The following is a 27025-nucleotide window of genomic DNA, read 5'->3' on the forward strand; positions in this document are numbered from 1 at the left end:
CTGTTTAATCTGGACTGGCCTGGTGACTTCTTAGTACTTGCTCTGACTGATAGAATGCAGCAGAAAAGATGCTGTGCCAGTTCGGGGCCTAACTTTCAACAGGCTTGTTAGTTCCAGTTTTACTCTTGGAAACCAGCTGCCTTGTAACAAATCTGCCTAATGTGAGACCACCATGCCATGAGGAAGCCCAAGCTCTCCAAATGGAGAAGCGCCTGAGAGACAAGGGAGACATAGGCCCTCAGGCCAGCCCAGCTGTCAGATGAGTGCAAAGTGACCTTGGATGGTGATGCCAAATGATACCAGTGCACAGAAGAGCTGCCTAACCTTGCCCTGACCCAGTGCCTGGCAGAAAATTGTGAGACATAAACCCCTATTGTTTGAAGTCAGTAGGCCGTGGAGAGGTTTGCTAGACAGCAACAAGTAACAGAAACACCTTTCCATTACATGAAGCTTCATAAATTTGGCTTGGCAGTGCCTGGCACATGTGTGGACCCCAGAGATATTTCTGGAATGTGTTTTGTTGTTATTGTTTGAGGTGCTGGAGGATAGAAGTCAAGGCCTCCAAAATGCTAGGCAAGTGCTCTACCACTCAGCTATACGCCCAGCCCTGAGTGCGTGAAGTCAGGGAAAATGGTCTTGTTGATTTGTCAGAGGCCTTCATAAAACCAGAATGCTGTTTGACAGCATGAATGCTGGAAATTAAAGAATTAAAGTTAGAAAGTGGGATTTTCCAGTTTCACATGTCAATTCTGAGCTTTGTTTTTTTAGAATTTCTTTTTATTTTAAAGATGGTAGTAAACAAAGTGATACAGATTCTCAAGACAAAATAATACAAATCAACAGTGGCTGTTACATTACATATCGCTATCCTCAACTACATTGCTCAGATTACCAGATGTAAGAATGAAAGATTGCTCCAACCATTAAAGAGAATAAGAAAATAATTCTTCGATAAAACATTAGAGATAATACAGAGTTTCACTAGACAAGATGGTAGGAATTCACCATTGTAATTCCGTTGCGTATCGTTACCTTCAAATCAGTTGCTCAGACCACCAAACACAAGCGTGCAAAGTCGATCAGAACATAAACAGAAATTGCAAGCAATTCTGAGTTTTGAAGACTTATATGATGTAGACATAGCTGGAATAGAGAGGAGACAAAGGTCACAGAAGTTGAGTAGGTAAGCAAACTTGAGGCTGGGACATTTACTGGCTGAGACATACTTACGCAAATTCAACTTTTGAGCTGGGTATGGTGTCAAACACCTATAATCACAGTGTTCAGGAGGCTGAGGCAGGAGGATTACTGCACGTTTGAGGTCAGCCTGGGCTACCTAGTGAGTTCAAGGCCAGCCTGAACTACACAGTGAGACCCTGTCTCAAAACAAGCCTCCCAGGATGGTGGGAGGGCTGGTTCTGGGGAAAGCCCTGGAACATCTCAGCTGAGGACTGTGACAGGCCCCTGGCGCAGATGGGATCCATGGAAGGATCTAGTTTCAAAGAGAGCAAAAAGGATTCCACGAGGGGTCTGTAGCAGTAGGATGGAGAGACATTCATAAAGTAACGGGATCTCAGGACAAACGAGGGCAGCCACGGCAAGCTCAAGGAGAGGCAGGGGGAGGCCGCAGCGGAAGACCAGAGAGGCAGGAGTGTCACAGCTGTGCTGCCCGAGGGTCACGGCTCAGGCTTCACTCCGGGCAGAGCGCAGGACTCAGTGAGATCACCGGGAAGTCAACCGGCCTCAAGGCTTTGGCTGGCCTGGAGGTATAAAAATGTGCGTTTCCTGCCAAGATATCCAGAAGACAGATAACATTTGCTGTTGGCAGCTGATGCGGCAATCTGAGACCTTGGCTCAGGATTCCAAATGGGACTCTGGTGAAAGCGCGGGGGTAGCACCGTGGGTCGCCCACGCCAGGAAGTTCCGGGTCCTGCAGATCTCCAGACCGCGGCTCTGCACCAGGAAGTCACTCGCCGGCACTGTGGGTCCCAAAGCCTCCGCCAGCCTGGTCCAAGTCAGCGCTGGGACTGGCACTCCAGCCAACTAGAATCTTTCAAATTCTAAAAAATAAAATAAAATAAAATAATTAGTCTTTCCTATTATAAAAAGAAAAAATGCGTAACAAAAAATTTGTTTTCAAATTTCCAAAGCAAAAAGGCTCCCACTTCTGTCCTGAGTAAGACGGAACCCTTAACATGCTCATTGTAGGAGCCCAGTCACAGTTGCTCCGAGCTCTTGTTCCTTGTCCTGATTCTCCAGTCAAGGGGTACCCCGCCGAGGACAGGTGACAGAACTAAACAATGGCTCCTTCAAACACTGGCAGGTGTTTATTAAGCTCCAGCTCATTCGCTGGGTCTCTCCTGATTTCAAGTGACATAAGCAGCTTAGGCCATGTGGGAAATGTATTGGTTCATACAAAAGGAAAAAGAAAAAAGAAATGAAGATGGTGAGGGAAAAAGAAAAAAGGAAGGAAGGAAGGAGGGAGGGAAGGAAGGCTAGATCAGGTCGATCCAGTGCTTGAACGGTGCCGGCAGGAATCTCTGCCCCCACACCCATCATCTCAGCTCGGCTTTCTCAGTATCAACTTTCTGTCAGGTAGGGTTTCCCAGCTGGTGACCTTCAGGGGCTCTGGGCCTGCTTCCTGCTAAGTTGGCAGCACCCACAAAAAGTCACCTCCTTTCCTGCCGCAGTGTTCTGAGGGATGCTTCTCAGTGGTTATGCTTGGGTCACATGTCCATCCTTGAGCCAATCGTGACCAAGAGGATGCAGTGCTCTCATTGGCCCGGTCAGCTCAGAGGCTCACCCTTGGGACAGCCTGGTGGTGTTGGGCCCTGTGAAGCCACACAGAGAGGTGGGTCCTCAAAGAGCAATTGTGCATTCAGCTGGGTGTGGTAATGGACGCCTGAAATTCTAGCATTCTGGGAGGCTGAAGCAGGAAGACTGCAAGTTCAAGCTCAGCCTGGGCAATTTAGCAACTTGGGGAGATCTTGTCTCAAAAATAAAACAAAAAGATCAGGAATATAGTTCAGTGCAAAGGCCCAGGGTTCAATCCTCAGTACAAAAAAAGGAAAAAGAAAAGAAAGAGAGAGAGGAAGAGAAAAAGAAAGAAGGAAAGAAAGAGAGAAAGATTTCGCAATTACCAGGAGCGGCATGGCATCCAGGCTCACGACACAGCACGTACCTGTGACATGACGGAAGCAGCTTCATGGATCTGTGACCTTACAGTGACAACAGCCCAGCTCCTAGAAGAGCCCTCTGTGTGGATTGATGTGTCACTGTTTAGAAATTCTTAATCTTTTTTTTTTGAGACAGGGTCTTGCTATGCAGTTTAGGCTGGCCTTGAACTCACTATGTAGCGCAGGCTGGCCCTGACCTTGCATCGATCCTCCTGCCTCAGCCTCCCGAGTGCTGGGATTACAGCCATGCTCCACCATGCCTGATGAAGTTCTTATTTCTTAATTTGATATTTAATAACTAATTACTAATTCTTTTTTATTTTTTTATTTTTTTGGTCTTTTTGAGACAGGGTCTCTCTATGCAGTTCAGGCTGGCCTTGAGCTCACTTTGTAGCTCAGGTTGGTCTTGAACTCTCAATGATCCTTCTGCCTCAGTCTCCCGAGTGCTGGGATTACAGGCGTGCTCCACTGTGCCTGGCTAATTACTAATTCTTAAGAATTTAAAGCTCTTAATAATCTGGGACTAGGGACCTGCAGTTTCACTTTTCTCTGACTCCTACCAGTCAGGCAGCTGGTCTTGCTGCTATCCTACTGTGAGCATGGGGACTTCAGGGAACGCAGTCCCCTGGAGAGAGGAGACACAGGACCCATTCGGGGACAATAAGTAGGCAGTGCTGGTCGGGACCTGTAAGGAAATGGGGGCGAAGTTATTCACTTGGTCATTTAAAACTTTAGAACACAAGGCTGAGGTCTTGCTATTGCCAGGGAGCAGGGAACAAGGACGGGGTTCCCGGGAAAACCCTGCTCTGTGGGACCCGGATGTACACAGGCTCAGCAACGCAGAGTAGAGGTGGAGGCGCGGGGAGGGCAGCACCCGTCCAGGCTGGAGGCAGGTACCCTGCAGCTGTGCCAAAGGCAGGCATGTGATTGGTCACAGAAGCCCTCGCAGAGCGTGCTAAGCCTCTTGGCTGGTGACTGACAGGAAAACTCATGCGGATGGCTCCCCAGAGCGGGAGAAATCTGAGACTCGCTTCCAGACAAAGCCTGGCATCTGAGCCACCCCAGGGACCGCAGGGCACTCCACAGAGATGGTCTCTTCAGCCAGGAACCGGGCCAGCACATGTCGTCAGACCTGAATATCTCTACAGTCCTGGGCTGGTCTAAGGGTTGAGATTTTTACATCACGACCGCAGGTAAAATATCCCTTACATCTTGGAAGACTACAGGGACCTCCAGCTCCTCAAAGGGGAGACAACATGGAACCAGTAGGGAGATTTTACCCTCCAGTGTCTGTGCTTTGCAGTTACATGAACCATTTTTATGCTATTTTTACAATAGAATCATTAACCCCATATACTTTTTTTTTGAGGTTGGGGACCACCATGCTCCTACTGGGCAGCATGGCTTGCCCCTGCACCGCTGCAATTTTTCATTTCTTTCTAGTATCATCATGGCCTTAGGCTTTTTTGTAAACTCAAGCGGTTCCAGTGAAGTATAATCACCGTTTTCTTTCTGATGATCAAAAAGTAGAACTAAACCAGGGTCGCTGCCATCAAGAAACTTAAATTCTGTTTGGAAAAACAAGGTCCAACATGTAGGAAAAACTCAATGAACGGGAGGATTTGACATGCAGAGGAGCCTGTTTTGACGTAGACCCGCTGTGCGTAGATGTGGGCAGTGCCTTCCTCCCACACAGTTCTTTGAAGGTAGTAGGCTAAGAAATTTTTCTTGCAGTGAAGACCTGAATCCGGGCCACCGCTGGATTCAATGCCACAGTGTATCTGTCGGAGGAGGGGCTCAGGGTAACAAGCTGGTGGGGGTGAGACTTCAGCTGCCAAGGGACAAACAGCAAGTAAGATCAGGACCTTCTGTGGACCAACGTGAGACCTCCTTACCTTTATGCAAAAGTGAGATCGCTGATATCTGTAGCGAATAACAAACTACCAGAGAGCGTGGTAGTATCGCTTCTCGGCCTTTTGGCTAAGATCAGGTGGAGAGCGTGGTGGTGATCACTGGCTGAAAACAATAGTTATTTGTGTAGCTCATGGGGCTAGGTTGACTGGGATCTCCTAGTGGGTTCCTGCTCAAGGTTTCCGGTCCCTGGTTTCCATGGGGATAGCCAGGTGTGGCTGCCGCTGGAGTCATCTCGAAAGCATCTTGGCTATTGTGTTGACAGTTCGTTTGAACCTCAGCTGGGCTTTGAGCCAGGACACTCCTGTCCATCGAACCAGCTCCCTCTCCTGTGGCATCTGGCTTCCGAGAATGAGCAGGACATGGCAAGCACCAGTTTCTTCTGGTTGAGGCCAAACACTGGTGTGGGTCTCTTACCTAAATCCCACTGTCACTCATTTCAGAGACCAGACTCAAGGAGTGCCACCTTCAGATGGGAGGTGTTTCAAAGAATTGGGGAACCACTTTTTCTTTGTCTTTTTGAGACAGGGTTTCACGATGCAGTTCAGACTGGCTTTGAACTCACTTTGTAGTCCAGGCTGGCCTCAAACTTGCATCAATCCTGCCTCAGCCTCCCAGGTATTGGGGTTATGTGCATGCACCACCACACCTGGCTTAAGGGGCCTCTTTTAAACACTGAAACATGGCTTTTTGAGAGTGAAGTACATTGCATGAATATTCTCATTTAATTCTCACCATGACTGCTAGGACCATTTTTAAGATAAGGAAATAGCCAGGCATGGTGGTACATTCCAGTAATTCCAGAACTTGGGAAGCTGAGGCAGGAGGATCGTTGAGAGTCTGAGGCCAGCGTGGGCTACCAAGTAAGTTCAAGACCAGCCTGCATAGTGAAACTCTGTCTCAAAAAAAAAAAAAAGAAAAAAAGAAAGGAAGAAAGAAAAAGAAGGGAAGGAAGAAAGGAAGGAAGGAAGGAAAGAAAGAAAGAGAAAAAAGAAAGAAAGAAAGAAAAAGAAAAAAGAAAGAAAGAAGAAAGAAAGAAAAAGAAACGTCTCAGGGGGAACTAAAACTCAGGGAGAGCAAGTGACTTGCTCAAGACAACACAACACTCCCACTCCAAAGCCTGTGTGCTTAGCCGCTACTCATTGTGAGGCTCCAAATACCCAAGGACAGAGGAATGTGGAAGGGGCTGGGATCTTGAGGTGGGAGGACTCCAAGCAAGTCTAGGCTGACCTCTTACACAAATCTGGAGTGCGTCCACCCATAGACCACAGTCATTTGAGTCACAGAGCCACCCCCAACCCTTCTCTGAGGTTTTGCTTTTCACAGTTTTGCCTACTGAGGTCAACCACAGGCCAAAAAATTAAATGGAAAATTCCAGAAATAAACGCTTGGTAGGTTTTAAAGTACATACCACCATTCTGAGGGGCATGATGCAATCTCAAGCCAGTCCTCTCCCACCTTGCCTAGGATGAGAATGGTCCCTTTGTGCAGTGTATCCATGCTATATATACTACCCACCTGTTAGTCACCTAGGAGCCATTTCCATTACAGTCTGCTGTAGCAGTATCAATATGCTATTATAATTATCCTACTTTACAATGTTTTTCATCTCCTTATGTGCCTAATTTATAAATTGAACTTTATCATAGATACATGTGTATTGGAAAAATAGCATATGTAGGGTTTGGTACTGGGCTCAGTTTCAGGTATCCATAAGGGCTTGGGGACTTATGCCCTGCAGGTACACAGGAGACAGCTGTGCATTTAAATGCTAACTGCACATTCACTAAAAAGGAGCTTGGATATAGGAAAGACACGATGTAGGCTGACTATCCCGGGAAGCCTCCATACATATTTTTTTTTGGCTGAGCCTAATGAGCAGGTAGGACCTGAGTTACAGAGGAATGGAGAAAGGGTGGCAAAGGTTTTCTTGAAGGCTCTCTCCAGCATCCTGGGGCAGGGTCAGACTTGGATTTCGTTTACTGTAAAGACGCCCCTGTTGCTAATGCAGAGAGCCAGGACTTCACTTTAAAAATAAATCCTCCTTCCTTCCACGTCTTCATTTTGGAGGCATGTGGTTTGCTGAGAAGACAACGAGTTAAATACTCTGCACAAAACTTATCGGTGGTTTGTGTTTATGTGTGGTCTGCTCACAGAACTCAGAAGAACCTTCCTCCGTAGGACAGCTGCGTAGCCCGTCCCCTCCACTCGAGCCTGGATTTGGCAGGAAAAAGTCGAATTTCAGCTTCACTTTGGCAGACCACATGTTTAGAAGGTCAGAACAAAAACTGGCTGTGCAACTTTTTGTGAAAAGTTCACTTGGTGAGGCGGGAGAGATTCTTTGATCTTGTAGGTCAGGGTGCTGGAAGCTTCAGGCTCCTAAGTTTATTTTGTGGTCAGGTTGCCAGGTTGCTGAAGAAAGACCTATGGTTAGGGTGTGATTCTCTGCCCTGCACTCTGCGTCACTCAGCTTTCATGGGGGAGGGGGCCAGTGGTTGCGGTTTTCTGAAAGCATCCAAAGTAGCCCCCTGCCAAGAGTTCTTAGGCCCTAGCAACTCTCAGAGAAAATTCTGAGAAATGCTGTGGTGAAAGGCACTTCCTTCCTTTAAACCAGAGTGCTTTGTCAGGGGAGCTGAGCTCTGCACGATGTGAGAAGGGCTGGTAAGCTGCTCCTAGTGAAAATCAAACAGGTATTTGACCGGTAAGCTTTGTGTGTGGTGTGACAGAACTACTTCACTTGCTGTGTTTTCAGGAAACCACTTTTAACCTCATGGATGGTGGGATTCAAACCCGGAGGAGCGTTCAAGCACCTGGCTGACCTTTGCACACAGGGCGCTCGCCACTCAGGCAGGGCAAGGTCAGCCTTCGGGTTCAAAGAAGACCCATTCATCTCCAGCAGGCTACTGAAACACATGTTTTTAGCTGCAAAAAATATATATACACTTAGTATAGAAAAAGCATAAAACTGCAGAAAAGAGACAATTTTTTTAAAAAGCCACCTGTTATCCTATTACCAGAAATAATCACTCTTTTTAAGTATGTTCCCAGAGCTTTGCTATGCATACATTTACATGCGTAAATAGTTATGGGCTCAAACCCTTCCATGTCTTTTGATACTTATCTTAATTAATATATTTCAGTATTAATGTTAAATAATACTCCTTTGCAGAGCTATATTATCTATTTAATGAATCTCCTACTATTGGAGATTAATGTTGTTTATTCTTTTTTCTATTTTAATAATACTGTACTCAGTACCAAAGAAAAAAAATAATACTGTACTATAGTGATTATCCTTAATTATTTTCTTAGGATAGGTCCCCAAAAATGGTCATTGCTAGGGCAAAGCTTTTGACATGTTCAACATGTTTGACACTACATCAGTCAGGAAAGGCTAAATGTTATAACAAACACTCCCAAATCTCAGTGGCTTAACATATGTATTTCTCTCTTATGTTACAGTGCAGTGTAAGTCACCCAGTTGGGACTGGAGGTTGCTGGGCAACCTGCCCAGAACCAGGGTTTGGCTTACCATTAGTCAAGTCTTGGAGATTTCCACTGGATCCTCTGATTCCAGGAGGTGGGTAAAAGTGAAGACAGACCATGGATAATCACATGTAGTTTTGCAGTAAGGCATGGAAGTGGCTTCTAATTGGCTGGGACTCAGTCACATGACCACCCCTAACTACAAGGGATGCTGGGAAATGTGGTTTTCTACATTTATGTTCAGGGGAAAAACAAAGGCTGTGTGACTACAGAGCCAGCATTGTCTTTGCCCCAGACTTCAGCAAGTTCCAACGAGCAAAGTTTTCCAGTTTTATTTCTACAAGCAGAGTGTAAGAATTCCTATTTCCCTACCCTTCAGTAGTAAAGAGCATGACATTTTTGTGGGTCTATTGTCCATAGCTTTACATATGACATGGCTGCTTTTCTGCAGATAGACTCGGAGTATCTCTGTCTTTGTAGATGATCTCTCTGGAAGCCAGCACTGAAGCCCTGAAACTTCCAGGACAGCTGCCCCATCAGTCTCTAGGCTGGCCTGAGATTCTGGACCTTTCTCTGCCTGCTCTTCTATCCTACAGAAGAAGGCATTATATCCAGGTGTCTGCAGAAGGGGCCACCACTTCAGGGCCTTTGCCTCAAGCCCCAGGCCCCAGCATCATCCCTGAATGCAGGGTCCCTCAGAGACCTCAGGAGTAGTTAAAACTTTGCACTTTCAGAGCTATCTCAGGTGTGTTCACGCTGACACTACTTTTTCTTTTTTTTTTTTGTCTTTTTGAGACAGGGTCTCACTATGCAGTTCAGGTTGGCCTTGAGCTCACTTTGTATCCCAGGCCGGCCTTGAACTCATAATAATCCTCCTGCCTCAGCCTCCTGAGTGCTGCGATTACAGGCGTGCCCCCCAACGCCTGGTGACACTACATTTTCACAAGGCAAAAAAATTCAAGGATTGACACTGGGAGACAAAGATAACAGCAGGTGCTGACTTGCATTGACTTTAACCAAATCATCGGGTGCTGGTCCTTAGTCCTTAGTCCGCCACCAGAACAATCCTTCCCAGGGAACAGTAAGTCACAGTCTCGCATCTGAGCTGTAGTAGCCTCCTTGTTCTGAAATGTAGTCACTGGGGAGAACATTTTCAAAAGGCTTTTTCTCCACATCTCCCACAGGATGAATATGGTTCACTGGGAGGCCTGGCCCCTTGACAGCGAGTTCCAGTGAGGACTGAAAATGGCTTCCACTGCCAATTTTCCCAAGGCCTCCTGGGAACCGAGGGCCTGGCACGAGCACCGAGAGCAACTGCAAACCAGGTGGACCACGGATTTCCCAGCCTCTGTGTCCAGCACCAGCATTCCTAAAAGCTGATGACAGTTCGCACGCTTCCTCAGGAGTGAACCAGCATCTCACCCTTCCAAGTCCTGTCCCCCACTCCCTCCCTAGGAGGCAGCCTTGGCCTCTGGGCCTCCTGGGTGAGTGACTCACACCAATTGTGAAGCTTGTGACCTAGAAAAGGAAGCAGGAAGTGGCTTAGAGATGTAAAGAGCGCAACCCATGGGGGTCGCGGTAGAATCACCTCAGATGAGCCCGTGGGCTCTGTCACCATGATGCCCTCTGGTCTCACTGGGAATCATCTCATGGGGTTTCTCCCTGGAACTGGGGGACAGGGACAGCAGAGGAGTCCCTGCTACTGTTGTAGACAGGCAAGGTAGGCAGAAGACAGCAGGCAGCAGGCCTAAGCGGGGGTCAGGATGAGCAGGCTCTGGTCGGATAAGCAGGAGCCTGAGGTCTGAGTTAACAAGAGCAAGGTGGACAGTCAAGGCCAGGGAGGTAACAAGCGAGGCGATGGATGCTGGCATAGCAACTGCCGCTCTTGCTTATGTGGGAAATGGTTTTCCTGCTCACTTTGTTCTTTTAATGAACCACTTGGGCAGGACAGAGGGCAAGAGGCCCCTCAGACACACGCTTGCCATGTGACTCAGTTCCTCATAGGCCCATGTCTAGTCCTCTGTAGGTTGACTTTAGTTTCACCCAGAGCTGTTTGAGCCCTGGTCATTTTTTGTTATAAAATCCCCTAGACAAACATCCCCAAGGTGACCCATTTTCGGGTTCCCTCCTCTTAACCCTTTAATGTCTACTGTTCCATTTCTGGAATGTCCATACCAGTGGAACATCCTAAAATGTTTTCTCTGCAAATTTTTGTTCCTTGGCTTTTTCTAGCTAACATATATGAATTTCACACCAAAATTCAAAACACTGCGAAGTTCGGCATGAAAGGGTTGATAAACCATCTTCCTGTCTACTTCCTTTGTCCTCGAATTAACTCTTTGACTTCGTGAGACACAACCCCAGATTGCACTGTTCCACTGTGGGGTCCGTGGCCTCTCTCCAGAGGGAGCCCCTCGGTGGAACAACCTGCTACCCTGCACCCCATCTTTGCAAAAGTAACTCCTGACACCGCCTGAGTGTCCCAGGAAGGTCCAAAGCTGTCACGCCTACACCTAGAAGAGGCCGCCCCTGCCCTCAGCAGGGCCCTGGGGGTTCTGGCTGCAGGAAGGGGGCACTGTGGGGAGCGGGCTGACCTCCCCACAAAGGAAAGCTTCCCTGGGGCATCCTTGTGTTTTCTTTTTTTTTTTTTTTTTTTTTTTTTTTTCTTTTTTTTTTTTTTTTTTTTCCAGTAATGGGGATCGAACTCACGACCTTGCGCTTGCCAGGCAGGCACTGTGCCACTGAGCTAAATCCCCAGCCCCAATCCTCGTGTTTTCATGTGTTCTCACAATACCTGGCACACTGTGGGCCCAGCTACCCCGTTGCTGAATCCTGAAGACCCCCAGCTGGGGCAGAGCAGGGCTGGGCACAGGAGGAGCCCATTCAGAGGTCAGTCCCACCCTCCGGTCTCTCCAAGCAGGGTCCTTGGGCCACCAGCCGCAGAATCGTGGGGTGGGGGCTGTTACAGATGCTGGTTTTGGCTCCCTCTGCAAACCTCCAGAATCTAAACATCTGAGGGAAACCCTGGACATCTGCGTAACTAGAAACACCACCTTCTCCAGGCTGGGGCACGGTGAAGTCTCAGAACCTTTCTCCAAAGCAGTGTAGTGGTGTACGTCTATAATTCCATCAGTCTGGGAGGCTGAGGCAGGAGGATTGCAAGTTTGAACTCAACCTGGGAGATTTAGTGAGACCCTCTCTCAAAATAAAAAGTATGGAAGGGCCGAGGATATGGCTCAGTGCAAAGGCCTTGGGTTTAATCTCCAGTTCCACCAAAACAAAAACAACAAACAAAGCCTTCCTCTCTGTCAATCCTTATCTCATTCTTTATTCTTCCCAGGAAAATAATTTGCTTCCCCTTAGCTTTTTGCAACCTCTGACAATGAAATCTGAAGCAGAGGGACCCACTTACACAAGAGACAGCCTCTGTGGCTTAACCGGCCAGCAAGGCTCGCCAGCTTCATCAGTGGGGGATTTGGAGGAGGCCAACCTTGCATCACCAGGCTGCCTCTGTCGCTTTCACACAGACTTGCTGCCATTCCAAGTGCCTCTTCAGCTTTTTCTTCTCCTTTTGGAGGTTGGGGTAACAGAGGATTGAGCTCAGGGTCTTCCTGTGAGCTATATCCCCAACCATTCTTGTTTGAGACAGGGTCTGGCTCTGTAGTTCAGGCTGAACTCACTGCATAGTCAAGCCCTGGCTGACCCTGAACTCACAGCGATCCTTCTGTCTTAGCCTCTCAAGTACTGGGATTGCAGGCATGCGCAACAATGCCCAGCTCCTGTTTTTGATTTTGAGACAGGGTCTCGCTAAGTTGCCCAGGAAGGACTCAAACTTGGAATCTTCCTGCCTCAGCTTCCCAAGTCTTTCACTCCTCTTTTCCACAAGCGAAGGGACCTGCTACTTTCAGAGGTTGAGCTCCTGGAGCCTTCCAGCACGAGGCCAGTGCAGGCCAACTTCTTCCTGTTCACTGAAGGAACAGTGTGGAATCCTTTGGTGTCTCCACAGAGAACACGCTGACCTCACGGAAGCAGGAGGAGCCAAGCAGGGTGGGCGGTGAGAACGTTGGGGACCAAAGGCCCTTCTCTCTGCTAACCCCTGGTCTTCTCCAGGGCCCTGTGAGCCCTCGGGGCCAGTACCGTGGCTTGGCTAAAGGGGCTTTCTCAGCCACCCAAGCACTCACCCACCCAACCATCCTACCAACCAGCTGCCCAACCTCCCTCCTCCCCCCCCCCCCCCCTCCCAGCCTGCTCCTAGCACCAGCCGCCTCTCATGGTGTAGATCCTCTTCCACGCAGCTTTCCGAATGCCGCTGGCCTCACAAGCGGCTCCCAGAGCCGTCTCTAGAAATAGCCTCTTGCAAACCAGGGAGAAGAGACAGCGCTACCTGCTAGTCCTCAGCCCTGGGCCGCCGAACGCCCACATCACGCCCAGGGTGGGCTCCCTCCCGGCCTCCCCCTCGGAAGGCAAAGTGGTCTGGGTGTCCTCAGCTGTTTGTGGCTGAGTGCGGTCACATCAAGGTGGCGGCGGGATGGGATGCGGGCTGGGGTTCTGTCCGGAGGTTGGAGGTGAGTGTTGGTCTCTCCCCCTGGACGCCTGGAGCCCTGATTCGATGAGTTTTGTCACTGTCTTTGCAGTTCTGGGGATTGAACCCAGGCCCTTTGCACAGCGGGAGGGAGCTACATCCCAGCCCTTTTTAATTTCACAACAGTGTCTTACTAAGTCTCTAGGTTGCCCAGCTGAGTTCAAACACAGCACAGGCTGGCCTTGAATTCATGGTAATCCTCCTGCCTCAGCCTCCTGAGTGCCGGGATTACAGGCATGTGTCATCACACCTGGGAAGTTTTCAGACATAAACACGAGGGAGTGCCATGTGACATGGAGGCTGAGGGTGGAGGGATGCAAGCCGGGGATCCCCAAAGATGGCCAGCAGCCACCAGGAGCTGGTGAGCATAGAGAAGATTCTCCCAGCCCAAGAAAGAGCTGCCCTTCTGACCCCACGATCTGGACTTCTAGCTTTTAAAACCGTGAGCAACCCGTCTCTCTTGTCAAGGCATGCTGTTGGCGGTCCCTACTTTCTTACACAGCTGTAGCTAACCAATACAAGGCCCCTCAACTCCTAAGGAACAGGAACCTGGGGACTGGCGCAGCTCTCAAGCGGTTTCCTTGCTACCCCGCAAGGCTGTGAAGCCCTGAGGATCAGCGGGCCTCCACACTGCTCTGGCTGAGGGAAGTCAAGGAGGAGCACAGGCCTCCTCATGGCCTCCAAAGACCACCTCCCTCTAGAATGGGCGCTTGTCTTCGGGAAGGCTGCTAGTAATATAAATAGCGCTTCCTGGGTTCCAGAAACTATTGGAACAGCTGTAATACACCAACTGCTTTCCTTGTTATTACAGATGGGACACTAAGGCCCAGGGCGGTTAACCCGAGGTTCATGGCTGGTGAGAGGAGAAGGAAGGTTTGAGCCAGGGGCTGTCTTGAGTCCACTTTTAAACTGGTGAACTGCGATCATGCTCATCACATACAATCCCGCCTCAGGTACGGGAGCTTCTGACTGCAGTCGGTGTGCAGAGCGGAAGTCAATGCCGAACGGCCGCCTCCCATGCCAGGCCCTCACTGTGGAGGCCAGGCCACGCGTCGTCCTGACTTTGTCCTCCCCAGGAGACCCCAGCATCTCTCTCCAGCTGCGGCCACCAGGGCTCTGGAGAGAGGCCGGGCCCTGCAGCCCTCTGGGGGCAGGAGGCCTGGTCTGTCTGGGACTGTCCAGCAACCAGGGACCCAAACCCTCGCTCTCCTCCTGTCCCTGGAGGCCTTGGGTCGTGTTGTCTTTGGACACCCTGACGAGGCCGTTCCCCGTGCACTGTTCCCCCAGGTGCACAGACACACTCGTGGAGAGCAAGTGTCCTGTGCGCCTCTCCTGTCCACATCCCGGCCCCGGGGACGTGGCCTTGCCTTTGGGGACCGAGAGGCAAGAGGGGTGGAGGAAGAAGTCACAGGCCCGGAGCAGGACCCTGGGCCCGGTTGCCGCCAGCTGGCTGCCCCCCATCTGCGCGTGCGGCCCATGCGACAGTGCCCCATGGTGACAGTCCTGCCGGAGGCTGCCGGGATACAAGGGCACTCTGTCAACAGAAGTGAGCGCTTGGCTGCTATGCGCATCTGTGTTGGTCCTCGTCCTTCCCATCTGCTATCTCCTCAGCACAGCCAGACGTCAGCGCCGTTAAGAGGTCGAGTCTGAGGCCCAGCCGTCTCTCCCCGGGAAGCTGCTGGGTGGTGTGGAGCCTGGGCTACAGGGACTCTGGACAGCCCGCCGGGTCCCCCGGATCCTCTGGCCGCGATCAGGAACGTCCCAGAGTCATCATGCCAAGGGAGCATTGAGATGGCTTGCCGCGAGGGATTTCTGTTTTCTCTCTGTTATCCAACAGCAGTGCTTTCGCTGCTGTTTCTCAGCTGCTGCACCAGGATAATGACAGGGAGACAGATGTGTGTGGAGTTGGCAGGCGGCCCCAAGAGACCCGTTCCTGTGGGGTTCCGTAGCCGTGACTCCCAGGGAGGCGGCTGTGGGCCCAGCTCCTGGCCTCTGGGGCCCTCTTGGCCGACACTGGGTCATCTGCCAGCCTGGTGGCCCAGCTAGGAGTGACCAGGATCCTAAGACGCCCAACAGGTCCCTGGGCAGGCGGGCCCCTGAAAAGATTCCAGGGGAGGGGGCGTTGATTATCAAGTCAGCTGAAGTTCACGGAAGAGAAACCTCCACCCTGGAGGAAGCCAGCTTCAGAGGACAGTGAGGTGGCTGGGGCCCCAAGCGTGGCCCTTGAGTCAAAAGAGAGGCAGGGCCGAAACGCAGGGCCGGGTGCGGCAGAAGGTGGCGGCGGTGCCCGTGGTGATGACTCCCTGCGCTGTGGGAGGATCCGCACCCCCACCCAGAGCGGCAGACCTGGCCCTTTGGGAACCGTGGAGTAATGCGCTGTGTTCTTTCTTTCTGCGGTGAGACCGACTCTGCCCACAGAGACCGCTCATCCACAGGGGCCCCGGGATGCAAACCACCAGCAGCAGAGCCGGCTCAGAGGACGGGGAGGGGAAGAAGCAAAGCTCTGCGTGCACTGAGGCGGTAGGGGCGTCTGCGGCTGCGCTGTAACCCAGACTATCCGGACCGAGCCGAATCAAGCAGTGGGCTGGGAATATCAGACAAACTGGAGCGCAGGATGAGAGGAGGTGGTGACGGGAAGTAGGGACAGGAATCCGACATTGGAGGCAGGGGCCCTGAAGAAGATGGCAAGAGAAGATTTGGGAATGAGGAGACTTCAAGAGCTGTTTTAAAGGAAAACCAGGGGATCTGGGAAATAGCTCAGTGGCACAAGTGGTTGCCTGGCAAGCACAAGGTCCTGAGTTCAATCCCCGGTACTGAAAAAAACAAAACCAAAATACTGTCAAAAACAATTGTGGCCGGATGGGGTGGTACATACCCACAATCCCAGCATGCAGGAGGCTAAGGCAGTTGGATCCTGAGTTTGTGTGACTGGACTACCTAGCAAAGAGGAGAAAGAAAAAAACTGTGAATGACTCAGATTACAGAGAATATTTCAGGTATTGTGGGTTGACTATAGTGTATTTAAAGGAAAACCAGGTTTGGTGACTGTTTGTAAGATATTTTGCTCAGGCAGCCATAACAAAATACCACAGACTGAGCTTCTTTTCTCTTTCTCTTTCTTTTTCTTTTTTTGACAAGGTCTTACTATGTAGCCCAGGCTGACCTTGCACTCATGGCGACCCTCCTGCCTCAGCCTCCCAAGTACTGCAATTACAGGCATGCGCCACCAAGCCTGGCTGAGTTTCTTAAACAAAGCAGGTTTATTCTGTGACAGTGCTGAGTCTAGACATCTAAGATCACAGTGCCAGCAGAGCTGGTTTCTTTGGCATCCTTTCTTGTCTATAACCACTTCTGCTCTGTGTCCCTACAAGGCCTTTTCCCGTAGACAGAGACAGGTCCCTTCCTTTTCTCCTGAGGATCCCAGTCTTCCACATTAAGGCCACGCCTCTATATCCACATTAACCTAATTACCCCCTTGAAGACCTTCCCTCTAAATCCAGCAGTCACGTTAGTGGTTGGGGCTTCAACCTATGAATGTGGGGCAGGGGCCACAGTTCAGGTCCTAAGGAGTTGTAATCGGAAGGAAGAGTAACGGGTGAAGAAAATTCCTTATTTACCAGCTTGCCATCGCTGGGAGCCGAAACCATGCTGAGGGGCAGCTCTGCCTCTATCCAAGGTGAACCTGCAGTGCTGTCACTAGTGGTTTCCTGTGGGCGCCGGAGATTGGCCTCAAGGCCAGAGATGGAGCTGGGAATGGGGGCTGTGGAAACTCTTGGTTTATAAAACAAACACACACGTTGGGAGAAATGGAACGCAGAAACCCAGCTCGACCAGAGGCCTGGCACTCCTGGAAGCGTGGAAGGAAGACAGAGGCGGGTCTTTCACAGCGCAGCCGCACCATCCTGGGCAGCCTACAGAAGTCAGTCCACCCGCCTAGACTCTGCTCTCAGGAAGTGCAGGCCCGGGGAGAGGAGGCAGCCGGGCTGAGCACTGTGGCCCAGGCTGGCCCCTTCAGCCAACAGTGGGTTATTAATATGGTGGACGGCAACAGTAGAAAGCAAGACAGAGATTATGTTTTGGTTCACGCATTTCCTTTCATTAAAGTCTCACCCAGAAGCCCCACAGATAGGTATTCTCTCCCCGCCAGAGCAAGTGCAATGAGGGCACAGAGAAGCTAGGACCTCTCTGGGGGAGGACAGACCAGGAGCGGCGGAGGCAGGGCTCCTGCTGGCGCACACCTCGCCTCTGATCCACGTCTTCCCTCCTGGGAGCTCTCTCGGGACACTCTGCAGGGTTTGGCCGCAGCCCAGTTCAAGGCAGGAGCAAGGAACCGCGGGAGGGATCATTTCCCAGCTCTGCGGGTCTCTTTCTTTTCTGTGAGTTTGCAAACACTTGAACCTCTGTCCTTGGAAGCTTTCCGGAAGCAAGACTCAGCTCGATTTAATTAGGGGGGAAGTAGGTTTTGCACCAAGGAGGATTTGCATTAGTTTTGAGGAAGCTCCGAAAGGGCATACAGGTGTTTGCCGTTCCTCTGCTTGGAGAGATCACCAAGAATTGGCCGCTCCCTGACAATTCTATAGAATGTCTCTCTTTTTCTGGAATGTTCTTCCCAGATCCCCCAGGCTGCAGAAGAAGACACCCGGAAGTCGCTGTGGTGAGGTTCTCGTGGCAGAGACAGAGGTGCACTGTTGTGTTTAATGCTCCTTCAGAGCGCTGCGGCCCTGTGAGCAGCACAGTGGCATCCATTGTTCCTACTGATGAAACTGACTTCTGCCTCCAGCGTCTTCATTTCCTGCTACATCTTGGTCTCCTTCGGGAAACCAAAAAAAAAAAAAAAAAAACCACCCAACTGGAGAGATGAGGCAGTTGGCTCCCACTCAGTCGGCCCTGAAAGTGCCTCCTGCCCTCCCCCAGCCGTACCACGTTAACTTGGCGCTCTCGGGCAGGCTGAGACACCATGGCATGGCGGAGCCGCAGGAGCCAGCAGCCCTCACTGCCTCAGACCCACCCTAGGGACCCCACAGGTCCCCACGCTCTGGATCACCTCCTCCTAGGGCGTTAGACTGAAACCTCCCTGGGAAGAAAGTTGACAGCTGTGTTCTCTTCGTATCTTTAAAATAAGACACTAGAAAGTTTCCCAGCGGCTCTCAATCTTCACTTCAAGGGTGAAGGAGGAAAAAGGCATTAACCTAATTTCACTTATTTTAGAAATCAAATGCTGGGCATCTCAAAGGTCAGGTTATAGCCTCACTGTAGGTTTTCTGGAGGAAAAACAAGACAGAGTTCGGCAGGGGGTACGGGCCTGAGGTGGGCAGGGGTTGGTCCTTACGGGCCCTGCTGTCCTGGACCCTCCGATGAGTGGGGCTTCAGAAAAGGCCCGTGTGACCATAGTCTGCAGGGTGGATGCATCCGTAGGAAGCTTTTTGCTCAGGCGGTTTTCGAGGCGCTTCCTGTCTGGGAGGTATTTGTCTGGTCAACGGGGGGCTGAATAGGGTAGGAAGGACACACCGAGTGCAGCCTCCAGGGGGCCATCACATGGGAACACCAACTGGGAAGCCGGAGTCGTGGGAAGTCACTGCACTTCCTTTCGGTTCCAGAATAGCCACCAATGAGGAACTCCATTCTAAAGACTGCTGAGGCTTATACATTATGCATTTTATTTGGTTAACATTTGCACTAGCCACATGCTCACAACTTCTATAAAGGGAGCTGGTATATTTTAGCAGCCCACCAACTGCAGTGCTCTCCCTCAGGCCGAGAAAGATGACATAGTCCTGTGCCAGTCAGGGGCTGTCCCCAGGCCCAGGGCAGTGTCTTCCTGCTTGCTGGTTTTGCCCCTTTTAGTGTGGCATGACAGGGCCTTACTGGCTGGCTAGGGTGAAAGCAAGGATTTGCCTTCTTTTTTTTTTTTTCCCTAGAAAAAATTTAAAAGGAAAAAACACTGTGTTTTTCTCGCTTGCTATATTATCAGTTATGCTTAAACTTAGCAGCTTAAGAGAACAAACATGGACTATCTCACAGTGTGGACTCGAGATCTGGGAGTGGCTTAGCTGGTGGCTCTGACTCATGGTCTTGCATAAGGTTGCAGTTACAAAGTGTGATAAAAAGCTGAGGCAAATGTTTAAATTTTTAAAAAAGTATTATGAGAAAAAATTATTACAGTAAAAGACACATTGCCACGAATACCCCTCAGAATATGCCCCTTTGCTTTGAACACACTTATCCCACTGTTCTTGCCCCTTTCTGAAGCAGTTCTGCAAGTCCTTTCTTTTTTTTTTTTTTTTTGGTACCAGGAATTAAACCCAGGACCTTGCACTTGCCAGGCAGGCATTTGTGCCACTGAGCTATGTCCCCAGCAGCAAGTCCCCCTTCATGACTTTATGTTTTAGATAGATAAGGTCTTGCTATATTGTCCAGACTGGCCTTGAATTCACTATGTAGCCCAGGCTGTCTTCAAACTAACAGTGATCCTCCTGCTTCAGCCTCCCTGGTGCTAGAGTGATAGGCGTGTGCCACCCTGCCCAGTTCCTGAGTGTCTTTAGTTGTGCTCTTATGGTTGCCTTGATGTCCTGAATTGGTTCAAAACATTTTCCTGGGGCTGGGGATTTAGCTCAGCGGCACAGCGCCTGCCTGGCAAGCACAAGGTCGTGAGTTCGATTCCTGGTACTGGAAAAAAAAACAAGAAAACATTTTCCTTTCATAGTCATTCTGACTTTGGGGATGAGAGTCAGATCCAGTCAAGACAGTGGATGAGAACACACTGTCCTGTATTTATGAGGCTGCCTTTCTGTGGGATGGCACTCGCCAGCAGCATTCACTGTATTTTTGTTTCGTTTTGGTACCCGGAATCGAACTCTCGGCCTCGTGCTTGCCAGGCAGGTGCTGTGCCACTGAGTTACATCCCTGCCTCGCTGTACTTTTGATCACACCTCATAAAAGAGGACTTCCAGAGCTGCTTCGGAGGGTGGCAAGACTAATGCAATGAGTGTGTTCAAAGTGGAGGGGGAATATTTTGAGGGGGATTCGTGGCAATGTGTCTTTTATTGTAATATTTAAATGTAGGGCCTGCGATATAGCTCAGTGGCACAGCACCTGCCTGGCAAGTGCAAGGTCCTGAGTTCGATTCCCAGTACCACCCCTGCCAAATTAAATGTAAACATTCCCCATGTATTTTGCTCACATCGCCTGCATTGGCTGGGAATGCAGCTCTCTGAAGGCTCAGCGGGGGAAGGATCTGCTTGGTCCTGTGGTGGCTTCAGGGCCTTAGGTCCTTGCCGGGTGTTGTCCTCACACCCTTAGCCTCTGCTACCCTGCCTGAGGGTCCTCAGGACATCGCATCTGGGTCTCCCAGAGTGAGCGGTCTGAGAAGAGAGAAAGACAGAGACCCATGACAGAAGTCAGACATGGCCTTTACACCCACCCTAACCTCAAGAGTTTTATCCCGTCACTTCCGGGATATACTTCCGGTCACACAGACCAAAAAGGGGACAGGCAGGAAGCTTAGAGGCATCCTGGAGGCTGAGTACTTTTCAGGAAGGCGAGAAAGGGACAGAAGTCAATACATCGTGAAGTTAATGGTATGAATGGATAGTGAACAGCTCCCTCATTAACTCCGCGACTGCCCTAAAGTTGGCATCCCTGGGCCTCAGGTCTGCTCAGCCTGTAAAGTAAGGCGTTCAGACTACGTACATGGCCTGTGAGGTCCCTAAGGTGTGCGATGTGGATAATTAGAGGTCGGCGAGAAGAAAGAGAGGAGCAGGGAGGGAAGGCGGCTCGGGCCTCATGAAGCAGCCCAGGGCCTGAGCCCCCACCCCGGAGCCTACTCCAAGCCCCACGCTCAGGGTCTCACAGCCCGCCATTTGATGAACAAGGAAATGGGAATGGGGGGCTTGTTCCATTTCCCCAAATTTTCAGGCCTACTTCCACATGAGAGCAAAGAGGGGATGACTGAGGCAGCTTTGAGCGTAGGGTCAGTCAGGGCTCCCTGGCTTACAGAGCTGGTGCCACTGTGTGTGTGAATCTACAAGGTGCCAAGCTGCCCAAGTGTTTCCCGAAAGCAGCCCCGTACCCTCATGCCTGCCTTTGGGGTCAGTTCTTAGTCTGTCACTGCTTCATTTTTTTGGGGGGGGTCTTTTTGAGACAGGGTCTCGATATGCAGTTTGGGCTGGCCTTGAGCTCACTTTGTAGCCTAGGCTGGTCTCGAACTCATAACGATCCTCCTGCCTCAGCCTCCCGAGTGCTGGGATTACAGGCGTGCGTCACCACTCCCGGCTTGTCACTGCTTCTTATTTCATGTCTTTTCCAGGCCTTCCAGAACCTTCTACCCATGAGTGACCAGGACCTGCTGGACTTCCTGGATCATATAATTCTGTGGGGTCAAGGGAACCCTCCCCCATCAAAGAGTCCTCGGAAAATCTTTAATGGGATTGTGTTTTTGTCTGCCTTTCTTTGGGTTCAGCGCAGAGAAATACCAGCTCCTTGGCACCAGAGATGTGTGGACTTCTGCAAGTTTTGAGGTGAATAACTTTATTCAAGGATAACCGTTGCGCATTCCCTGGAAGCTGCAAGGTCTTATGATTACCCATGTAATTTCCTGGCACAGTTGGTGATGCCTGAGTCATCCCAGGAAGCATCCCGGGTGTCTATTCCCAAATGCTTACATTTGTGTCTCGAGTTCTGAGCTGCTCCTTCAGCTGTGATTCTCATTATAAAACAATAACCCTCAACTGTTTCTGGAGGCCCCCAGGCCTGAGGGGACAGTGTCCAAGATCGGTCTCAGGCAGATCACAGAAGTGGAGAGGGAGGAGCAGGTGGGTTCCAGTGGGGCCAAGAGTCTAAATGCCAAACCCTCCACCAGATTTGCTTCTGGGAAAAATTAAAGAAGCCCACTTGGAGAGAAAGGGGATTCTCTAAAAACCAGCTAAATTCACTGGCCCGATTCTACTACACTGAGAACATCCTAGCAATTCAAGCATAGGTCTGGGGCTGTCTGCAGCCATTTGAACTGATGTAGTGGAAAATAAAAGTCGTGTTTTCATGTTATGAGTCTCCTGGCTGTGTCACCTGGGCTGAGCTGCAGTAGTGACCCCAATGCAGACGCATTTTTCCAACCCTGAATTATTCAGGGTGCCAAGCTCCCCAGGACAAGACTTCTCATCTGTCCAAACTCCGCCCAGGTTGTAACACTCCCCTCCCCTCTGTCTTCCTTTCTCATTTCTCCCTTGCCTGCTTTGGTCTCAAAGGGCATTATGTAATTCCAGATTTGGGAGTTCAGGACATTCTTACAACAGGAATCCAAGAGATGAATTGGACCTTAGAGGAGATCTAGTTCAACCTCCCGCCTAATTCAGAAATCTTCAAAGGCTCACGCTCTGTGCTCCAATTTAATTTTAGGATGGGGAGAATACTATGGCACAAAGCAATTCATTCTATGTGGATGACTATTTTTGTAGACCCTATTTTCATATGGACTTTCTTGTATTGAAATCTGCCTCTCTGAAACTTACAGTGACTCTTATTTTGCCTTCTGGGCCAACCTAGAATACAGCTAGCTATTCCTTCTGTAAAGCAGTCTTGGGAGAAAATCGCGATGAGGCAGGTTGATGCTGGAGCCAAAGCATGCGAATTACATCTTGGCAGAGTCCCAGATCCACTATGATTGGTCCTGTGTGATTTAGAGAAAGACCCATGATCTCATCTGCAAGGAGAGATAATACCCACTGCACACAGCGCTGAGCCGAGTTACACTGGACACACAGTGTCTCTGCCCACCTCAGCACTCAGTGATCTCACTTCCTTCACTTGCAGTTGGCATTGTAGGAGTATTTACACCAGGGAAATTGGCAAATGCTACAAATTAGGAGTTTTTTTTTTTGTGCAACATATCATTAACCATATCCCAATTTGGTGATAAGGATCAAATAAGTCAATGCAAGTAGATTTTTTTTTTTTGGTCTTTTTGAGACAGGGTCTTGCTATGCAGTTTAGGCTGGCCTTGAGCTCACTTTGTAGCCCAGTCTGGTCTTGAACTCGCAACGATCCTCCTGCCTCAGCCTCCTGAGTGCTGGGATTACAGGCACCACCACGCCCGGCTAAGGAAATGTTCTTTGTAAAATGTCAAACTATAGAAATAATCAATAGTAGTTCTTTTGATGAATTGCCACCAATTAGTTTCTAAGCAGTCCCACTCTGAATTCACGCTTGTGTGTGGTCATTTTCCTCGCTGTGCTTGGGCTGGTGGTAGGACTTGCTTGGTGCATGGTAAGTGACTGAGATGCTGGGCCCAGGCGGTAAGAGTCCCGTAGCAGCCACACGCACTGTCCTGTTTCCCTGAGAAGCCAGAGGTCTGGGCCGCCCTCCCTGCGGGTGGGAGGCCATGTGTAGGAGGGGCGGAGGGAGCATGAGGACAGGGGTACAGTCAGTCCCCAGAGGTTGCCACCATCCCAGCTGTGGCAGTGGACATGAGCAGGACACCATCATGGGCCCTCCAGCCACAGTGGCCCTGCCAGCTGGCTCCAAGTGCTCGTGTGACCCTAGCTCACACCTACACCCCAGCGGGCAGAGAGAAGCTCCGCAGCCCAGACTGCAGAATTGTGGGCAAGTGAATGGTTATTGTTGATTTAAGACCGTAAGTTTTAGGTGTGGTTTTCACACGATGACAGATGACTATTATAGTTATTATCAGGCCTCTCCAAGTCTCCTCTTGTCCAAGTTAAACTTTCCCAGACCCTGTCTTTCCCTGGATGGGCTCCATTTGCTAGTTCTGGGCTGGACAGGGTGCAGGACCAGTGCTCGGACTGCGGAGAGGTGGAAGGACGCCTGTCCAGGTTCTGGACCCTCGCCCATCCCTGCCATCAAGGGTGAGCTGGAGACTTCGGTACTCAGAGCTCTGCCTGTGAGCTCATCCCAAGCCTTTGCAGTCAACGCCAGCCCCCAGGCTGTGAAACTAAGTGTTCCTCCCAGCAGAACATCTTTTTTAAAATCTAACTGCAAGGTTTACAGTCATCGTCATTATCTTTTCACTTTCACTTATTCTAGTCTTTCCAAATCTGGGTTCCAATTTATGTGAATTATCTTGCAACTATTATAACATTTCTGCTCTGGTTTGAAAGTGTGTCTCAGAGTCTGTGTTAGAAACTTAATCCCCACTGCAACAGGATGAGAAGTGGGGTCCTCAAGAGGTGGTTGGGTCAGGAGAGCTCTGTCCCCATGAACGGATTAATGCCACTGTGACAGGAGTGAGCTCCTGTCCGTTATAACCAGAGTGAGTAACGGCACCGAACTCAGGTTTTTTTAGAAAAATAGATATTAAATATGTTAGTATTTGTAACCTGCTTAAATGGGGACCAGCTGCTCTTTATATGATATCTGATATTTGATAAATACTTGATTTTAAAAAGAAGGCAGGGGGCTGGGGATTTAGCTCAGCGGCAAAGCGCCTGCCTGGCAAGCGCAAGGATGTGAGTTCGGTTCCCGGTACCGGAGAAAAACCAAAACCAAAAAAAAAAAAAAAAAAGAAGGCAGTCTGCAGCGGTCCTTTATGACCCAAGGGAGGCCAGCATCCATCCCTGGGACTGACTTTTGGAAGTGAAGAAAGTGCTTTTTCCAAGGCATCTCTGGACAGGAGAATGGGGCCAATGTAGAAAGTCAGGCAGAGACAGCAGAAGAGTTGTCATTCTCCCGGGTTCCTGCTGCCCTTCCTCCTGTCCTGGCACCACCTGGGCATCCTCCCAGCTCCATCAGCCACTCAGCTCCTCTTGCTCTGTGGTTTGAATTAAGGAGCTTTTTAAAATGTTTCTGTCCTGTTCTTCAGAAACCATCCTGGCTCAACCTGGTGCCTTGAGCAGGGTTGTAAATTCCAGCACTCATAGGAGTCAGGGAGGTCAAGCACGGAAAATCATTTTGATGGCGCCAGGTATATGGAGGAGTCCTCGTACTGTAGGAAAACGGACCACACTCATGGCCCATAGCACCCAGCCTCCATGTAACAGAACTGTGACGCGCACACTCAGCTCCGTGACACAGTCCATTTGGCCACGACAGCCCAGTTTAACGACATCTTCTGCTTTTATTTTCATAAAAGAAGCCATCACTCTGTGACTCTCCCAAGTGATAAACTTTGGGTCTGAATTTTCTGCCACATCGTGTGACACATCTTCGGGCCACGTGTGTCAGTTATCCCGCTCAGCCCAGTTCCAGGGTCTCCCCTTTGGGGATGGGGGGACTAAGCTAAGAGTCTGGGGAAGTTGGCTTTCTGTTGCTGTAAGGATTTATTAAGGCTCACGGTTTCAAAGGTTGCAGTCTGTGGTCACCGGGCCCTGTGGTTTTGGGCCTGTGACAGCACTGCACACCATGGCGGGAACCCACGGCAAAGAAAAGCTGCTCACCTCAAAGCAAAAGGGGGAAAGGAAGGGGCCATGGTCCTAGCATCCTTTCAAGGACACAGCCCCAGCAACCAGGCTTCCTTCCACGCAGCGGCACATCCTAAAGTTCCCCCCACCCAGGAGCTCCAGAGGCTGGCAGCCATGCCTTTGACCCGGGTCCTTTGCAGGACACCCACATCCAAACTATAGCAGAGTTTCACACAAACCAGAGTCTTGGACTTCCGGTTTTAGATTCAGCCTCAGACAGAGGACTTCTGGGTCTCCCTGCTGCAGGTCCCCTGGGATGGCCCGCTGCCCAGTGGACAGGGCCCCTCCTCTCTGTACCAACAGCTCCTCCCCTTGGCTTCTTTTGCACAGGCTGTATCTGTACTCCTCTCCTCCCCTCCACTCAGAGTGCACCCCATGTGTGCAGATGCAATTCTGACAGGTAACACCTACAACCAAAAGTGACCCCATGGTGATTTGATGTCCCATTCTGTTTGGGTTTCTCAGCTCCTGTGACTGCAGCCTGCTCAGTCAGGTGAGGCACAGACCGGGAGGCTCTCAGGGAGTCTCTGGGGGCAGATCCAGCGGCAGGCAGACAGCCCCGGCCCTCTGTCACGCCGGCTCTTCGGCCCTGCTCCACTGGAGCTGCACTGCTGAAACAGGACAGGGTGAGGAGAACCGGCGGCTCACCTAGGACTGGGGACTCTCTGCCTGGGCTCTTTCCCTGCCTCTCCTTTGGGAAATTGGAGTCTCTTGTGCTCCTCAGGCTTCTGCTGACCCGTGAAGGAAAGAGTCAAGATGTGATTCTGCAGGAAACACTCCCCAGGGCTTTGAGGCAGGAGTGGTTTCTAGGGGCAAATGAAAAAAGAGACCCTCAGATTCTGTCCAGAATGCAGCGAGATGGGTGAAGAAGGGGAAGAAGGGAAGGGATACAGCAAATGCGCTCCTGGCAGCCGGCACAGGTGGCACGAGTTTAAGCCCAGCCCAGCAGCTCTGCCAAGGCACACGATGCTACCGCAGGTGGGGTGCCCGAGAGCGGCCGAAAGATGATCACCTTCTCATTTATCGAGGCAAAGGGTCCCAGCATTTCAAAGATTTGCAAATGCTGAACGCAGAAGGGAGAGCTTACGGCTGCATCTGGAACCCTCTAAAAGGTTTTGCCCTAGCTCAAAATCAGCAGAGACATTGGTACCTGGGCAGCAGGAACCAATCATTTCTGTCATTCCCACAAAATTCACCTGCCCGGTACCATGTCGCCCTCCCCAGGACCGCAGGCTGAGTTCTCCCTGGGCATCACCATCTCGCCCCCTGAACACAGCCTTGTGCCCCAGTAGCTTCCTCTGCTTGTTGAGACGACCCCAGTTCCTGTCCCTGGTCCCTTTGTTTCTGTCCGTTAGGCTTCCTTACCCTCTGCAGCTGTGCCAGGTATGGGTGTGAGGACAGCTGGGTTGTTAGCATCTTGTCCTGGTCTTAGTCCACCTGCGCTGGGTAGCTTTTTTGTG

At 50.5% G+C, this 27025-nt stretch overlaps 3 long non-coding RNA genes across 4 annotated transcripts in view; 1 reads left to right on the forward strand and 2 right to left on the reverse strand.

Moving 5' to 3' along the window:
- Positions 1-1314: 1314 nt before the first annotated feature.
- On the reverse strand, positions 1315-8708 carry LOC106147730. The gene is made up of 3 exons (XR_001232651.1): positions 8620-8708; positions 7907-8009; positions 1315-2060 (listed from the first exon to the last, which is right to left on the reverse strand). It is a non-coding gene; the product is annotated as an uncharacterized LOC106147730 (long non-coding RNA).
- On the forward strand, positions 7374-21881 carry LOC102025982. The gene is made up of 4 exons (XR_259779.2): positions 7374-7788; positions 8550-8667; positions 9758-10057; positions 21461-21881. It is a non-coding gene; the product is annotated as an uncharacterized LOC102025982 (long non-coding RNA).
- A 3524-nt stretch (positions 21882-25405) lies between these two features.
- Positions 25406-27025, reverse strand: part of LOC102025766 — a 13282-nt gene continuing 11662 nt past the window's right edge. For both annotated transcript variants that reach the window (XR_259777.2, XR_001232650.1), the window contains one exon: positions 25406-26371. This is a non-coding gene — a long non-coding RNA (uncharacterized LOC102025766). The remainder of the gene's footprint in view (positions 26372-27025) is intronic.

Source organism: Chinchilla lanigera, unplaced genomic scaffold (assembly GCF_000276665.1).
Source record: "Chinchilla lanigera isolate Chin_1 unplaced genomic scaffold, ChiLan1.0 scaffold00008, whole genome shotgun sequence".
Classification (NCBI taxonomy): domain Eukaryota; kingdom Metazoa; phylum Chordata; class Mammalia; order Rodentia; family Chinchillidae; genus Chinchilla; species Chinchilla lanigera.